Source organism: Cynocephalus volans, chromosome 7, assembly GCF_027409185.1.
Source record: "Cynocephalus volans isolate mCynVol1 chromosome 7, mCynVol1.pri, whole genome shotgun sequence".
NCBI classification, from domain to species: domain Eukaryota; kingdom Metazoa; phylum Chordata; class Mammalia; order Dermoptera; family Cynocephalidae; genus Cynocephalus; species Cynocephalus volans.
Window position 1 is genome coordinate 160,481,724 of NC_084466.1, and position 18,541 is coordinate 160,500,264.

Consider the following 18,541-nt stretch of genomic DNA (forward strand, 5'->3'; position numbering starts at 1 on the left):
GAAAGCACAATTTCTACGGTTTGAGAAGGAAACTTGGATTGATCAAGAGCAAGCACATGTGTTAGGCACCGTCCTTTCCAAGAACTAAACACCTTTCCCTTGTGGTCCCTCCAATCAGAGGTCAGAATGGCAGCGTTCGTCCCTAAGGTCTGTGCACGTCTCTTTCCTCTGCGCCCAGCTCAGGGAATGCCGACACTTCCTCAGGCTCCCTGAGTACACAGTTGCCAAGGAAACTGCTTCTTTTTATGAACTTCACACTGTGATTTGCCAGGGTGGCCCCGGGGTCCCAGCCCCTGGTCAAGAGTAGGCTCAGGGCATACGCTGGCCCCGATTGTGTGGGAAAGCCCGCTCCCAAGCTCCCCAGCTCCCCAGCTTCCCAGATCCACCAGCTCCCCAGCTCCCCAGCTCCCCAGCTCCCCCAGCTCCCCAGCTCCCCCAGCTCCCCAGCTCCCCAGCTCCCCAGCTCCCCAGCTCCCCCAGCTCCTCCAGCTCCACCAGCTCCCCAGCTCCCCAGCTCCACCAGCTCCCCCAGCTCCCCAGCTCCCCAGCTCCACCAGCTCCCCAGCTCCCCAGCTTCCCAGCTCCCCCAGCTCCCCAGCTCCCCCAGCTCCCCAGCTCCACCAGCTCCCCAGCTCCCCAGCTCCACCAGCTCCCCCAGCTCCCCAGCTCCCCAGCTCCACCAGCTCCCCAGCTCCCCAGCTCCCCAGCTCCACCAGCTCCCCAGCTCCCCAGCTCCCCAGCTCCCCAGCTCCCCAGCTCCCCCAGCTCCTCCAGCTCCCCAGCTCCCCCAGCTCCCCCAGCTCCCCCAGCTCCCCAGCTCCCCAGCTCCCCCAGCTCCCCATGCTGAGAGCCATGTCGGTCCAGGCGCACACTTAGTGATCAAGGGCTCCCTCCACAGTGACTGGGACACCGGTGGGGACATCGTCTATGTTAGATACGCACTCATCTTCAAAGGACAGACTTTGCCTCTGTGGCAAGGGCTTTTCATGCCTGAGGCTTCCAGGTGCCTGTAACCGGGTTCCAGCAGAAAGAGTTAGCCTGCTGGAGTTCTCACTGGGAATTTAGTAGACCTGGGAGTTGAAAGATAGAGTCAGAAACAAAGAACATTTATGACTTTCTGACGCTTCTGTATTTCCTGAGCGGCAGGTGGCTCTCTGGAAGGACCATGGAGAGAACTGTGAGCCAGAGCTCTCCTAAATGGAGTAGGTCAATTTGCATTTAGAGAGGAAATCTGAGCAGGTCTATTCAGAGGTACGCACCAAGCAAGAGCACCAAGCAAGACAATTGAGCCTCGTGGAAACACCTCAGCAGGATAAACTGGCTGACTCGGACAGGCTGGTGCCAGCAGGGGCTCTGAGCCCAGCAACCCAGAAGTGGATCAAAATTCTTTGTCTTATAGGTGTGCTTCAGTCTCAGTCCTTTCTGTTGGTATTTACCTATTTCTTCTTGTTTTCTTACAGAGTAGTTTATCTTTCGCTTTTTAAAATTGAAAATTCTAAATCCAAATTTGGGTTCTTTCAGGGCATAAGCCATACACTGCAGGAGTTGCCAAAATATCCAGTCATGGCTTCCAAATACCTGACACCCAAAGTCAAGCCTGAGAGAGAAAACCGAAAGTCCAGTTGGAGCTCGAGTGAAGAATCACCCCCAAATATCTGACATAACCACTCACAGTCACAGAGACCCCACCCGGCAGGCAAAGGAGGCTCTCTAACCCACCATCGGCTTTGATGAAGGCCTTCATATTGGGTTTAATGACTCCGAATTCCCCCCACCAAGACCTACCTGCATAATTGAATCTCTTTGAAGACAAATTGTTCTCCAATGATTTACAAATATCTGCCATTAGACCACCCAGCCATCACTCTCACGAAAACTAGAGTAATTCAATTAGGGACACTGAACCCGAACTGAACACTAAACAGACAGGACACATCACCCAAGAGCTGCCACAGGAGACTCTTCTGTCCAGAAGAGCTTGTAAGATCTCACCTGACGCCTGGCTCAGAGGAGACTGTTCTGTCCAGCGACAGGTGAGATCTTACAAACCCACAGCATGAGCAGGCGCTGGGAGGCCCTGCCCTGTGACTCAGTTGGCTAAAACGGACTCGAGAAGGGAACCGTCCCCCGAGCCCTCGTGAGAGCAGGGGCTGGTGGCAGGTCTGTCTGCCCTGAAGACTGTGATGTTGCCTGTCGCACTCAGGTTCCAGTCAAGATTTCTGTTCTGAGATACACATCTGAGTAGAATTAACCACACGTGAAGACAGGGATTCATATTTGCATGATGCCTTGTAGAACAGTCCCTGAGATTTGAAGTCATGAAACATCAAGCTACAGGGACTTAAAGGGACTGGATCAGGCCACACACCCGCTGCCTCCTCCCTCCACCACTCCACCTGCTGCAGTCCTCAGCAGTCACTCCTGTCCTGCCCCAGCCTCACTGTCATCCACGTGGACCACAGACCCGGTTCACTAGCAGCAAATGCCTCAGCTCCAAGGATTTTGTCCTCAGCAGGTGCCTGGACCTTGTTCCAGAGGGAAGGTGCACACTCTCGGATTTCCCAGCCCCCTGGTGACCAGCGCCTTCCTCCTCCAGCTCCTGCCTCTGTCTCCCTCAGGCATGTCTCCACTTTTATCGATGCCTCCTGTCCCTGACCCCATGGCTTTCTCCAATCTCCCGTCCTCTGTCCTTCCTCACTCTCCACATCCCCTCCACCAAGAGATGAGCAGGGAGCAGGTGACACGTGCTCCATCTGCTTTTCCATCAGTGAGACGGGGCGTCGGTGGCGCCTGCTCTGCAGAACAATCACTGGATTGGCTACGGTCACGTGTACAGTGACATGACTTTGCCCAGTAGCTGTGGTGTCAGCTGTTTTGTGCTCATGCCCTGCACAGCCCCACCTGAGCCATGGTCATGCCAGTGAATCCAAGTCAATGAGGAAGGAGGGAAGAAAGAAGAAAGGAAGGAAGGGAGGAAGGAAAGGAGGAAGGAAGGAAGGAGGGAGGGAGGGAAGGAAGGGAGGAGGGAGGGAAGGAAGGAAGGAAGGAAGGAGGGAAGAAAGGAAGGAAGGAGGGAGGGAGGGAAAGAAGAAAGGAAGGAAGGAAAGAAAGGAAGGAGGGAGGGAGGGAAGGAAGGAAGGAAGAAGGGAAGAAAGGAAGGAGGGAGGGAGGGAAGGAAGGAAGGAAGGAGGGAAGAAAGGAAGGAGGGAGGGAGGGAAGAAAGGAAGGAGGGAGGGAAGGAAGGAAGGAAGGAAGGAGGGAAGAAAGGAAGGAGGGAGGGAGGGAGGGAAAGAAGGAAGGAAGGAAGGAAAGAAAGGAAGGAGGGAGGGAGGGAAGAAAGGAAGGAGGGAGGGAAGGAAGAGAGAGAGAGGGAACTTCTCCAAGTGTATGAAGATATCTGGGTTAATTCAGTTGATTGAACATTAGGCAAACCGATTTTTTTCTTCTTTCTTTCTCTCTCTCTCTCTCTCTTTCTCTCTCTCTCTGTCTCTCTGTCTCTCTCTTTCTGTCTCTCTCTCTGTGTCTCTCTCTCTGTCTCTCTGTCTCTCTCTCTGTCTCTGTCTCTCTCCCCCCTTCCCTCCCCCATTTCCTCCCCCTGAACATATTCAATGCTCAATAAATGTATACTTCTTGGAAGAATTTTAAGGAATGTTCCATTTGCTGAAACCCAGCTATCACTAAGTAATTTCGCCTCCTTCCGAGCATGTCCTTATCACCGTGCTTAGGAAGAGTGAGTACTTGAATACAGTTATAAGAGACCAAACCACTGTACTCAAAAATATGCCATTGAATGGAGTCAAAAAGAATACGTTCTTCAAATAATCCCTAAAACTTGTTCTTGGGTAAATTGGCAAGTTCAGTGAGTTGTAATTTTGGCAAGTTTACCTTCCAGCAAGTCACTGTCTTCCTGGGACTCGGTCCGCACCCCTTGCTAAGTCAGCTCTCGACAGCGCAGCCCTCATGTCCTTCACTGACCTTGTCTGGCAAACCCCAGCCTTGAGCCGGCCGTGCGGCTCTGCCTGTCCCCACCGGGTCCATTGCTGGCCTCCCAGGCGGGGGCCGTGACCAGAGCTGTCCGGTGCACCTGCAGCTGCCAGGCTGCTCAGCACTTGCAGGCCTCCTCTGCTACAGCCTCTCCATGTTTACTAAACTTTCTTCACCCGCCTCCTGCACCCACTCCCCACCCGTGGCCACCGAGTCACTTCCAGGACCACCTGCAGCGGCACAGAGGACGCTCCCTCCCTCCCTCCAGCCTCTCTGCAGCCAGCCCTGCTCCCTCCCTCCGTGGGCCTGTTCTTCATGCCCTTCCCCGCTCCAGGAGTCGCACTCTCCAGAGGCGCACGTCCCTCACACAGCACACAATTCTCTAAAGTTTATTGCTAGTGAAAAACTGAGTCTGACAGGAAGAAGGAACAACGGAACCCCTCCCAGCCCCGCCAGCACACACACACACACACACACACACCATAAACACACTCACCACACACACACACACACAAGTTCTTCCACGCCCCACTGACAACGTGTGCACACGCACTGCACATGTGCATAGACATACACGCCACGTGTACACACACACAGGCCTTCTGCCACCAGGATGGGAGCGGGGTGGGTGAGAAGCCTCAGGAACCCCGCCTGGCGAGAGGGGCTCCCCTGGGCTGGGCAGTGAGTCCCACAGAGACCTGTCCTCTCTTCTTTGCACATAACACCCGTAAATCTGCTCTTTCCCCTTTTGAAAGTGCCTCCATCCACGTGCTGAGACAGAAACAACTGACCTAGTGGAACCACCTCTGCCACGCCGTGCACAGGCCTCGGCCACCCGCTCGCACCCCCTCTGCACCGAGGACGTCCTCTCCTCCTTACAACACCCCTGGGAAGCTTGGGCCCTGCCTCCCCCTTCACAACTGGGCTTCTCCACGGTGGTCCTCAGACCCATGTCCACCCTCGGCCCCTCAGCCCTCAGCGTGTGCCGTGGCTTCTGGCACTGCCCACTGCCCAGTGGGGCCTGATCCCCTCCAAGTGCCACCCGGGTGGGGCTCTCTGGACGTCACCTCCATTGTCACCTCCCAGCCTCTACTCAGCCCCCCACAGATGGGAGGGTGCCCCCCACCCTCCACACTCCTCCCCTGAGGATGCTCGTGGCTCCTCTGCCTCAACAGCCATCTATTATGACCCATGTGGTCCTGTCATGGCAGTTGCCCAGCCTTGCAGGTCCCGGGTCAGACCTTGAGGACAGCCGCATATGAGGTGGATCTGCTCACGGCCCCACCACGCTTGTGGCTTGGCCTGACCTTTAGGCATCCACCCAACCCCAGTGTCTTTGCTGTGTCCTAAAGAGATACGTTTGATGGTCCAGTGAAAGTGCCCTGTGCTTTCAGTCTCATGCGCATGAACACACACACCAGCTGGGTTATCTTTGCAGCAAAGGTGGAACCCAGACTGTGGTCACAGCCGGTGTCATGAGCAGCCAGTGGCAGTGGGAAGTGCTCAGCTTGGTGCTGATGCAAAGCCCGCAAGCCCCACATCCCTGCAACCTGAGCTTTCTGTCTTCTGCTACGTCCAGCTCTCCTCCAAGGGAAGCGACAGATTTGGGAGGGGTTGTATCATAAAAGGATGTGAATTGTAAGTTTATTGCAGATTCATGGGAGAAGACTGAAAGACGGGCGAGCACATGGCGAAGATATTACTAGACCAGTGTTGCCTTGACCAATAAGTAACGGGGTCCAGAGGCTATAGGGGGGAATCTTGTCCACCCCAGACCCCTTGTCAGTCCATGCCACCCACCCACACCGTGACCCCTGCTCCTCACTATGCCTCCTCCTTTCCTGGGGACGTGGCTGACCATCAGAGTGGGGTGCCCAGCAGCAGCAGAATCCATATCCCCTGGAGCCTGCCTAGAAATGCAAATTCTCAGGACCCTCCAGGCTTACTCCAAGGTGGAGCCCAGCATCTGTGTCCAACCCACCCTGCAGGTGATTCTGATGCTGCTAAAACTTGAGAACCAAACCAGCATCCTAGCCACTCGGTTACTTGACTGCTGGTCTCAGGACCATTTGTCAGACACAGACATCTCATCCAAACTCCCTGGAGCCCCCCAGTCCCACTTGGGAAGGGATCTTGGGCCCTGGGCGCACACTGATGTCACCTGGGGAGCTTTGACAATACCAGTGCCCGAGTCCCACCTTTGGAGGTACAGATTAACAGGCCCCAGAACAGGATTTTTAATCTCTTGGGTGAATCCAATGTGCAGTTAGGGTTGAGAAGTGCCACCTTGAGCTTGGGACCCCTAGGGAGGGCGCCTCTCTGCTGACCTAAGCCCAGCATTCACTCCCATCCGTGAGCCGCCAGTCTCTGGACTCTTCCCTGCGCCTTCCTGCATCCACAAGCCCCTTCCTCTGCCCCCCTCCTTCCCACCACACCAAGACCTTTCCTGACACACAACACCCATTTTCCAAGGTGGCATCTGCCTTGCAAATGCCCTGCATAGGCTGACACTGCCCCATTCCTGCCGCCAGGCCTCAGGCACTGGTAGGAAGAATTGCTCCCCCACCAGGGTCCTGCCACGGAAGCTGCTCCTCTGCAAATCCACCTGAGCCCCCGCCCCACATGCTTCCCTTAACACCTGCCGGGGCTGCTTCAGGGCAGTGCCACTCTGCAAGCCTCTGCCCCTCCCCATCACCCACCCCCGCCCTGCAAAACTTGCAACAAAATTACACACAATAAATAGCAGCCATCAGGCAAGCACTTGTGCACAGTCCTTGCCCTCAGCCACGGCATGATGGGCCCTGCCACGCTGACCTGCCATCCCTGCGCCACGGCCCACCCACCGCCTTGAACCTCCCAGTACCTTGCAGGTCCAAGTCCCAGCACACCCCCCTCCTCTCCCGGCTCTTTGCCTTTCCTAAGTAAACTGGCTGGAGCTTCTGCCATATTGAGAAACGCTCTCCCTGGATCCTGCGGCTCTTGGTCACTTCTCTCTCCTTAGCAGCCAGGCTCAAAAACTGCTCTGACTTCCACTTTTCTCCAGTTCCAAATCCTCGGTCCCCTGCAGGCTGGTTCCTGCCCTTCAGCTCCCAGAAAATGACCCTGTCCACGATCCCTGCGACTTCCCCACTGCCTGTCCACAATCCCTGCAACCTCCCCATTGCCTGTCCACGATCCCTGCGACCTCCCCCCTGCCTGTCCACTGCGACCTTTCCTGGCCCTTTTCTACCCGGACTTTTCTACACTGTCTGGTGCTTTGGACCTGTGCCCCCATCGAAGCTCCTTCCTGCTTCACTGTGCCGTCCCCTGTCACTGTGACACCTGATGCAGGTGGGCACTGCAGGGGAGGTGGTGGTCGTCATCATCATTGTTATTATTATTATTATTAGTCACTATGTAACAACTGCTCCCTCTTTAATATGAATAGTCTGGGAAACTTCAAAACTGGAGCCAATTAACTCATCTTTAAAAATGCATGAAATGGACACAGTCCTCACAACACTTTAGTACTCAGAGAAAACACACTCAGTGTCAGCAGACATGAGTGTGTGTGGCCCCCGCCACTGCCCCGCGAGGGCAGGAGAGTCTCCCACGGAGCCCTCGTCTTTGGGGTGATCTGTGCATGCAGGTGTCCTGGGGGCTGCTGACTTCCAGGGAAAACGTACAGAGTCTCTCAGGGGACCAGCCAGCTTTGCAGTTGCGAGAGCTGTGCGGGGGAGAAGGGACTGTTTGGACGGCTCTTTCAATCATTACTTCCCCGATTCCCCAGGTGGAGGCATCGTGCTCCCCACACCCATGCTCCCTCCTCCAGCCCCTCGCAAATGCAGCCGCCTCCTGCTCCACAGAAACCCCCCTGAAGAGGCAGCATCTGGTACCTGCTCCCCCTCGTGGCACCTCCCTGTGGTGACACGGTGTTAGTCCATTTCTGTTGCTTACAAGAAAATACCTGGAAGTGGGTGATTTATAAAGAAAATAAAATTTATTGCTTATAGTTTCAGAGGCTAGGAAGTCCAAAGTCCAGGGAACACAGCTGGTGAAGGCTTTCTTTGGTGACAACAGTGACAGCAGGGTATCACATTGTGAAAATGGCAGAGCAGAGAGATCAAGAGAGAGAGACAGTCTCTCCTCTCCTTGTGAAGCCCTCAGAACCATGCCCCTGACCACCATTTTTAACCCACTCACTACTGCACGGTCCTACAGTCCAATCACCTCTTCAAGGCTCCACCTTTCAGTTACCATCACAGGATTTCCCACCCTCTTAACAGTCACAGTGGGGGCCAAGTTTCTAATACATAAAACTTGGGGGACACAATTAAGCTCTAGAGAATTTGCAGGGACATAACTCAACCCACCACAGACACTTTCTCTGTCACAGTTCTGAATGTGACACTTTTGTGCTGGAGACATCCCTTCCTCTGTGTGGTGACAGCGCACTGTCCTGAGCTCCAGAACGGTAGCGCGTCTCAGCGGACTGCCTGCACTCTTCCCACGCATTTGGAGAAGGTTCAAGCTAGATTTCAATAATCTTCCTAGGAGAAAATCAGACCCCAGTCGCTGAAGATGGAACTTTTTGACAAGCCGTGTTTGTGTCTTCAGAGTCGCCATCCTTCACCTGCAGTTTTGGTAAAGGCCAGAAACAGGCAGGCGAGCCAGCCGGCACCTCACGCACGCAGGCAGGGTGCGTGGAAGTGGTGAGTGGACGGGTGCTGCCCTGTCCAGATCGTCCTTCCTCGCAGCCGTGCGGATGTGACTGCCCTTCCCAGAGCAGATGGCTCAACGCAGCTCCCGGCACGGGCTCCTTCAAACTGGACCCCCGGAGCCATGCCTATGGAAATGTCACCTAAGGGCAAAACCTCTCCCAGGATGATGTCGTTACAAAGTCTTGATGCTGGTCTGGGATGTGGACAGACAGCCATCAGCTTGAAGAATCATCCAGTCCCCCCTCCCCAGATCAGCCACAAGCTTCCTGCAAGTACCCGAGTGGCTGGATTTGTGGAGACTGGGTTTGGGGTATTTGCCCAGCGTTGGGTTTGAACCTCTGCCGCTGAGTATCCCGGGGGCATTGAGGGCGTGGTACAGGCTTCGTGGCCTGAACTAGCCATTTGTCAGACACAGACATCTCACCAAGCCTTCCCCAGGGAGGACTGATTCGTTTTCTTGATAAATCTGATTTCTACCTCTCCACTGGGCCTTCTGGTTCTGTTCTTAACTCAAGTCAAGGCAAACCTGAGAGAGAGTTAGAAACAGAACCCGGAAGGTCGTTCGCCAGCTCTGGGCACCCTTCCCCCAGCCTCCACAGACTTGGCCCTTGGGTTATTGCAATGGGAAGGTCAGGTGAAAACCCTAGAAACTTCCCCAGCCCCTGGGCAAGGTGGTAAATTAAAATGCACATCTTCTCACAGGTTAAGGTGGAGACATTATCGCCACCCATGCTGATCTAGAGTGTGGTGGCCTGAGGAAGGGACAGGTTTGCACCAGTGCTTGGGGGAGGTGTCCCTATAGGAAGACGGTGTGGGCTATGGTGGAGAGGTGGGGAGGCTCAGGGAGGACCGGGGACACTTCAGCATTCACTGTCACTGAGCCAGCACCTCTAGTCAGTGGGGGAGACTCGCGGGGCTGGGGAGGGAAGGGCCTTCCTTCTCTGCTCCAGAGTATGACTTATCTGCCCTCCCCTGCTCCTTATGCTGTGACCGTGAGGTCACCGTATGAGGGACATCCCTGGCACTGGGTCCTCCCCAAGGGTGACCGAGAAGGCTGGAAGTGACTTTCCACACCTTCAGCCCATCCAGGAAAGGGAAGCGGAGCAGTGAGGTCCAAGGAGAGGCTTGCTGGGCACAAGGACTGGTCAGGTGGTGTCCCTCTGCTGGTGCGGGCTCATGGGACGTGGAGCTGCTCAGGTGGCGCTTGCACTCTAGCAGCACAGACAGGTGCACACCCGTTATGAAGTGCAGGCCTCGAGGTGTGCAGGTTGCTGGGGCCTGCAGAGAAGCCAGTGACAAAATGCCCCAGGGAGCCAGGACGCTGCAGAAGACAAAGCAGGAATGGAAATCAGGTCAGGGAGTCCCAGCAGGCCTGGTGGACGTCACACTGACAAAGTGACAGCACTGAGACCACCCAAGGAAAGCTGTCCTCTGTGCCGGTGGGAACGCTCTGAGCTGATGACCCAGATCATTGTTCCAGCCACATGTTCTTATGAATACAAATTAAAAAATAATAAACACAGTTGCTTTTTAAAATAAACCCATGTGTTTGAAACTCACTGCACGCTTAAGGGCTCTGTATGGTTTTCACATCTCTTTTTTACTTCTGCTGCTGTTTGGCTTTCTCATTAGATTCTTATTTGAACAAAACAGCAGAGAATTTTGATTTACAGATCAGCACGGAGATACTTGTAGACAGTTTTCCTAAATCAGTCCTAAGACGTCCCTTGTGGTGGTTCACATAGATTTTTTCTGTGTTTTTGTTTTACATGGAGAAATAGGTTTATTCAAACATCATCTGTGTCACTGTGTCCTTATTACCTCTGACTTCTGACCTTCATTATCATATTTTCCCTTTCAAGGGTCTTGTGATTCCATTGGGCCCACCCGGATAACCCAGGATAATTTCTTCATCTTGAGATTTTAACTTAATGGCATCTGCAAAGTCCCCTTTCCATATGAGGTCACATATGGCATTCACAAGTTCCAGGGATTAGGATGTGGACACCCTAGAGGACCATGACCCCGCTGACCGCAGTCCGCCTGACACTTCTGCTTCTAGGGAAAGCCCTCCACACCCTACAAACGGTCTGCTCTCAAAATGGTCCCTAGAAGACATTGCAGACACCTTGCTTTACTTTTTTTTCTGTAGCTTTAACTTTTTTATAGTACAATATTTCAAACACACAGAAAAGTTCAGGGAACGGTATAAGACGTGGCTTTAACAGCTCTTACGCTCCGTCTCACCAGCACCAGGTTTTCAGAAGAGACGACGCGTCCCAGACACTCTCTGACTGCCGCGGCACTCGCTGCTGAGAAGCGTGCGGCACCACGCGCGTCTCTTCCAGGTCCTCACTGCAGCTCTGCTGGGTCTGTACAGACAAGCGGGGTGGATAAATCATATGGTAGTGTTTTTGTTCATTTGTTTTTGTTTTTTGAGGAAACTCCGTACTGTTTTTCATAGTGGCTGTACCATTTTACATTCTAGAGATGTGCTGTAAACACAGTCCTATAGCTAACAACACTGTATGGTACACTGAAAATTTTGTTAGGAGAATAGATCTCACATTAGGTGTTCTTACCACAAAAAAAGGGGGGCGGGGTGAAGGAGAGACCATTTTTCCATCTCTTGTGCAAAAGGCTTCAGGTCCCCAGCAGGGACTTGAGCCAAGGGACCCTGCCTGTTCGTCAGCCTTTACCTCAATTAACCCGCCTGACAGTGACTTTAGATCAGATTTCTCATTGCAGTCTGTGTCTTCTGTCTTTTTAAATTTCTCTAAGCTAGCGGGAAATACAGCAAACTGCTTTGGAGCCCTTGGATGCTGGGGACGGCAGGGGCTCCCTTTGGCCCACCCAACGTTCAACGGCGTTGCATTAGGACCTTCGTTTTAGCCCATCCATTTCCATTCCATCCATCCCGTTCCTTAATAACCACCCAAAGATTTCCAGCCTGCTGGGATGAGTCCCATGATTCTTCCCTTTCTTTATCCTCCTGGTTTCACCCGATCCATGTTTTCTTTATTTACCTTATTTCTTAACAAATTAAAATTTTCCACTTCCTGGGATGAGTCCTTTGTCTCCCCCTGCCTTTCCTCATTCTCTCATTAATTACCCTCGTGTTTTTATGGGCATCTGTAAGGCCCAGGAGGGGAAGCTGAGACAGCAGACTTGACAACGCTTCCCTGATGGCAGTTCCATCTTGCAGCAGTGAGGTTAATGGGGTGCCCATGCTAAAGCAGCCCCCCTAACCACAGCATTCACCATGACCTGCGAGCGGGCATCTTCAGTGGTGAACTTCCCATCATCACCAAGCCAGTCCCACGTGGCTTGCATACGAAGCCTGTCGGCTGCTTCTTCTGGGGTGCCCCACTTGGCATCCACAGGGGGAGTCGGGCAGTCCCCCTTCTCAGGGTGAACAGACCTTGCGGTGCCTTTTATCCAGCTCACCAGGCTGGCTGTTCTCTTGATTTAACGTCCCGAGTGTCTGGATCATGTACAGCCACCTGCTGTTGCATAGTTAGCCATGGGCCTTCAACCCAAACACACTCCTCCACTGTGCAGTATTTAAAACTAAAGATACTGCCCCTAAATTCGTTACTCTCACAATCCATTTAGTAGAGGTTTCTCAGAAAGTTGATCGCACTGATCTACAGAATGGAACAACTCCTTCACATTGTACCCTCTGGTTTCCATCGTTCCTCGGTTTTGCACCCCCCCACACACACACACACTGACTACCCTCTTAGTAACCACAGGTCTCGGAGGTACTTTCTCTTGTCTGTGCATGAACTTTCTCTTCGTGGGTGGCTTTGAGGCTAGTGACTGAGCTCAGATGGGCTGACATCTGAGCTTTAGCTATTACAGACAACAATAACCAAGGGATTGAATATTTAGCTTTTTTCTTACTAACTTGCATTTCCTTATGTATCCAGTGAACCGGCTCCCCGGAACTTGGATCCATCTCTAAATTTCACTAGTAACTTTCACCTCTAGTAACTGAGCACAGCACAGCTGCAGCTCCACACCACGGTGACCACGTGGCCATCCAGGAACCAAAGGTTCCTCATCCCCCACACTTTTATCCTTTCTCTCCTCAAACTACATTTTTCCATGAGCCAGGGCTGCTCTAGCAAACCCTACTTCTCTGACACCAATGTGTACCGGTAGGGGAAAACTCAAACCGTAGTGTTTTTCCCTCTAGGCTCTTACTCAACAGTCAACACAGTAGACAGACTTCTGACTTCTGTGACCGAATGTGAGCACATTTCTCACCACCACCAAGCAAGTCAGCAGTTCTATAGCAGACACCAGCAGAGTGCCCTCTAATTCAATTCAATTCCAACACTATACACCTGGAGATAGGGTCCGATCCCACAGGTTGAGGCCTCAGTCCCGAAGACTGTCCCCACTTCAGATGCTTGCAAGTCCAGCCTCTGGAACTTCTGACCAACCAGCTGTAAATCAGGGCTCAGTGAGTTTGCTTGGGTGGTCATAGAAATTAGGAAAACCCGTACTTACATTTACCAGTTTATTGTAAAGGGCATCACAAAGGATACAAATGAAGAAATGCATGGTTTGGGGGAAGGGGTGCAGAACTTCTGTGCCCTCCCCAGGGGCATCACCCTCCGGGAACCTCTGCGAGCTCAGCCATTGGAAATTCCCGCAGTTACTTTGCTGATTGTCTTTCACAATCTTTTTCCCACCTGTGTTTGCCATGTTGACTTCAACTCCTGCTCATTCTCACTTTGATTGGGGTCCCTCCTTCCCTTTTGCTCTTTCTGGGCTCCCTCTCTGGGCCTAACAGGTCCTGGGCTAGAAGTGAGTTTCACATTGTGGTCTCAGAGGTGCTGGGGACGTTGCAGAGTTGGTTCCCAGGACCTGGCTCCCAGCCCTGGTGCTTCCATCACCTGCCCAAGGATGAGATGATTGCAGGTGAGCCCGGCCTCAGCAGCAGCACGCACAGCTCTGCCCACTGCCCTGTGCCCGGCTGAGCTGTGAGCCTGTCTCCATTGCCACCTTGTGCCAGACACGTGCTCACTTTGACTCTACAGGCAGGAGCCCCCGGCCACCTCTGCCCGCTCCAGAGCCTGCACCAGGGGCTTGCTTTATTATAACTCCTTGGTGTCCACTTTATTTCTGGGCCACAGCAATGCTTGTCACTTTTAATATGACAGAAGTATTTTAATTTTTCTGTTTCCCTTTCTTCTGTGTCCATGTGTTTGGAAGGGAAGTATACTCTGAGGATGGTCTGACAGTGCTGTCTCGGCTGGTCATGCACAAGGACCACAAGACACATGTTCCTGGGTTCTGGGGAGCAGGTGACATCATGGGAGAACTCCCACTTGTTACCTATCACTCCCCAGACAGCCCTGACCAGGAGGAGAGGTCCCTGGGTGGCTCACTTCCGATGGTGCCGTCTCTGTGCACTGGAGCCCGGTACCCCCTGGAGCCCTGTCCCCTCCCCCCACTTCACACAATCCCCTGTCTTCCTGGGGGACTTGACCCTGGCCCTTGCTGCAGCCCCCTGTGTCCCTGCCCTTCTCCTGCCCCAGAGGGTCTAATCCCCTCAAGTGGAAGACCCTTTGAGAATCTGACAGAAGTGTAGGCCTCTACCCAGATAACAGAAGAGCTAAAATATGGTGCATGTGCTAAAAAAAAGTTACAAGTGCCTAGAAACCTTCTCACGGACCCCAGATGCATGCCTGCTAAGGCCAGAGCCACCACTGATCAGGGCTCTCTTCCCCCACAATCCAGCAAGGAGAGCAGGGGAGGAGGAGCGTGGAAGAAGAGAGGTGCTCAGCAGGCAGCACTGTGAGGACCAGGCTCTTGGGGGCTTTTCTTTGTAAAGAGCACAGCCCCCTCTGTCCCAACGGGAACTTCTTGCAGAGGGCATGGTATGAGTTTCCTATTGACTTTGTCACAAATGACCACAAACGCAGTGACATAAAACAACCACCTTTCATTCTCTCGTGGTTCTGCGGGCCGGAAGTCCAATATTGGTCTCAGCAGACTAAACCGAGGTGTTGGGAGGTGGCTGCAGCTGCAGGCTCCAGGGGAGGACCCGTGGTCTTTCCTTCCAGGGTCTGCAGGCCCCCGCACTCTGCGGTTCACCCCCCACCCCTTGCACCCTATAAAGGCAGCACCATTGGGCCATTCTGTCTCACTCTCCTGTCCAAGTCCCTCTTCCACTTTTAAGGACCCTTGGGACCACCTTGGGCCCCCATGGGTGCTGCAGGGTCGTCTCCCCATCTCAAGGTCAGCTGATGAGCAGCCTCAGTCTCCTGCCATGGAACGCAACATGCTCAGTTTCCCAGGATCAGGACGGGGACATCTCTGTGTGCCATCATTCTGTGACCGCATTAGGAGGACAGCAGAGAGGAGAGTTGGTGAGGCACCACGAGGGGGCCCAGGCTGGGCCTTAGAGCCCCGGTGCACCAGCATGGCGTCTCCTGACTCCCACCCCAGGCCTGGCACGTGGGGGCAGGTAACCGAGCCGGTGTGCGGCAGGGCTCCCACCCCTTAGTGTGCTCACTGCCTGCAACCCTCAGATGCCCACCTGCTGCCCCTACAGACCTTCCTGCTCCAGACACCTGACTGTGTCTCTGAGGAGACACGCATCGCCCTCCATGCTCACCGATGGCATCCGCCCCTGTGCGTGGTGTTTTTTCTCATCTCCCCCATCACTGTATGTTCTAATGGATTTCTCCATGAACACAGGAGTTTGTAGCCTCTGAACCTGGGATTTTCTTCTGGTGAAACTGTCCTTGGCCGTTAGGTTAATGAAACAGGAGGAATTGCTTAGGAGTTGAGGTTTTGCCTACCCAGAGGGGCTGTATTTCCCCTGGTCTTTTAGACAACTCTGCTGAGACTTAAAGCATGATGGAGGGGCAGCTGCAGCAGAGCTGAGGTCATTTTTTGTCCCCTGTCACATAAAATTGAAAGCTTAGAGAGCACCATGAGGAAGTTTTTAAAACTTTTATGAATTATTCCCACAAGGAGCCATAAGCATTTTTCACCGTAGTCATTTCAGGCTCAGCGAAGCGGTGAGTGGACCCAGAGTTCACTGGTTTCATGATTAAAAGGGCAAGTTCTGCTGCCCGGTCACACAGGCTTGGGTGGAGAGTCAACCTCACCCTTGGGGCTAAATCAATCTGGTTAGGAAACAGGAGAGTGAAATGAGGGAGAGAATCATGATGAATGGGTGGTGCGGCAGGCTCGTGGGGAAGAGCGAGTCTGTGCTGTTCCAGAGCTGGGGGACCTTGGCTGGACCCTGGGGTCACGCCGCCTGTGTGGGAGGAGTGGCCAGAGCTGGCATCTGCACCTCTGGCTGCAGGGACTTCTGTACACTGTGCACTTCATCCTCACCTCCAGCATCCGACCGTCTGCACCTCCCTGGAGATGACAGCCCCCAGAGCGTCACAGGGAGCTGGTGCATACGCAGCCACCTGCCCATGTTCAGAGACTTCGAGAGCCTCTTAACCTGGGCTTCAGTTCTTCGTTAGCAAAACAATGTCACCATGGAACTTTCCAGAGGGGCTGTTCTAAGCCCTTCGTGAGCTGATGTTTGGAGAGTGCCAAGGACAGAGAATGCTCTGTCATCTAAACAACAGTTACTACTGTCCCCTCCAGTTCCTATGATCGATCCTGAAGCTTCAAGCAGCCCCCAGTTCAGCTGTCGGGAAAGCCACACACAGAAAGGGAAGCTAAGTAACCCAGACATGTTCCTCTGGCTGGGATGAAACAGAGTTCAGGGTCTCAAGTGCCACCTCCAAACAGCATTTCCAACAGACAATTCAAAAATCCACTTAAATCCATCTATGGAGGGAGCCACTTAGTCTATACACATTTTCGTTGGTGTTGAAACATTTCTGAGTTGGTTGCAGACGTCATGACCCTCCACGCCCCATCCTCTCTACGACTCCTAGGACAAGAGCCTACACAACAGTCACAGCACAATTATTCGAGTATCCAGGGTACAGTCCTTAGTTAAATTTCCCCGTTATCCCAGTAATGTCCTTGACAGCTATTTTTTCAACCCAGATGACCCAGCAAATAAGTGTGCGCTGAGTTTAGTCACCACGGCTCTTTAGTCCCCGCGGGTGTGGAGCAGCTACTCGGCTTCAGCTGTTGTCCTTACGTTGCTATTCTGAGGGACAGGCCAGTTGTCTTGCTGATGGTGCCTCCTGGGGAAATGTCTGGCTGTTTCCTCCTTTTGAGGGGCACGCTCTTGGGTGCTGTGTCTTGCCCAGGTCATCACATGGGGCCAGTTCTCTGCACTGAGGGCTCTGATCATTTGGTTTTGGCATGTCTTCCAGACTTTTCTGGCCTGAAGGAAACGTCACTGAGCAACCTGTGGAGATACTTGGAGACCCTTACATTCCGGTACAACTAGTCGTTCTGGTCCCACTTTATAGATTCCCTGCACCAGGCCTGGAATCAGTACTGACTCCTTCGGTGGGGAGTGGCCTTTGGAAATCATGATCCGGGTGCCTGTGCTCTCTCAGAACGTCTGTTAGGAGGTTCTTTCTTCCATGACACCAAGTCATGTCCTCTCAACTCCCACACTGGGGATTTCTCTTTAGACTACAAGGACTCGTCTAAAGGACATTTACAAAGAACGTACATAGGTAGCAACATGAGGACAGGAAGGGAGACTGTGACCCAGTAGGATCCCCAAAAACCATGAGCGCAGTCAGCCTCTGCCCCACATTCTACTTGACTTCCCTGGGCGTCCCTGACAATAAGCATCGGCGTGAGTTTGTCCCATGTTCAGTCCCATCTCTGTCCCTTCTGGGCCAGACCCTCCTCATGGGCCAAGTTCCTGACAGACTCCTCTCCTCTTTGGGGAGCAGGTGCCCAGCTCCAGGACCCATCACTCACTCCTGGAGGTCTTAGCTCGTGCCCACCTGTGTGTTTGTGGGAACAGCTCGTGGGGCTTTTTTACAATTTCTGAGTCGCCCTGCCTGTCAGGAGCCTCCTTGGTGGAGGAGGTTTTCTCTACTTTCGGTCCGTGCCGTGTTTTTCAACTCGGCCGTGTCTCAGAAGCATATGCATGCTTGTAAAAGGGTATGTTTATCAGTGTAGAGTTCAGCAAAAGCAAACTCACCTCTGCCCTGCCGTTCTTGTGCATTCTGGGCACGTGCATACATTACTTCAAAACATCATTTAAACAGCACCAGGGGGGACATAACAAAAAACAGGTCTCCCCATCTGGCTCTTCTCCCCAGAGAGAGTCACAGCCCTGGCAACCGTCACAGTGTCTAGATGTGGGCGAGCATGTGTGCACATACCATTTTTGAATAAGCTAGAACATATTACATGCTTTTTCATTTAATATTGTTTATCTTAATAGTTTTAATATTGGTGGTCTCATCAGCACTTAGCAGTACTAATCAACGTCCTTTTAACATCCGCATGGAGCTCCATCACACAGCTGCTCTGCATTTCATCCGACCACTCGTGGACATCTGGATCTCTCCTGTCTACTTACTCGTGCAAGCATGTCACGCACGGAAGACATTGCAGTCCTGTGTGGGGACATCCTTAGGGTCAGCTCTGTCACTGGGCTGCTACGTCCAGGGAATCGGCATTCTAAGTCGTGATCAGTGTGTCCTTCTGCATGGTGTCCCGCACTCCTTTGTCTCGGCCGTTATGAGCGGTGGAAGGGAACGCGCTGCAGCTTGATGCATGTGCTTCTCCTGCCCCTTCACGTGTCCCCTCTCCCTGGAGGAGCTTTTCTCTCTCCCTCCTTCTTGGATCCCCACCCTCCCCTGGAGCCACCGCCTTCCTCCCCGAGGTAGAAACAAGACAAGACAAACTCCCTGCTTCCCCCGCCACCTATCTGTTGAGTGCAGTGC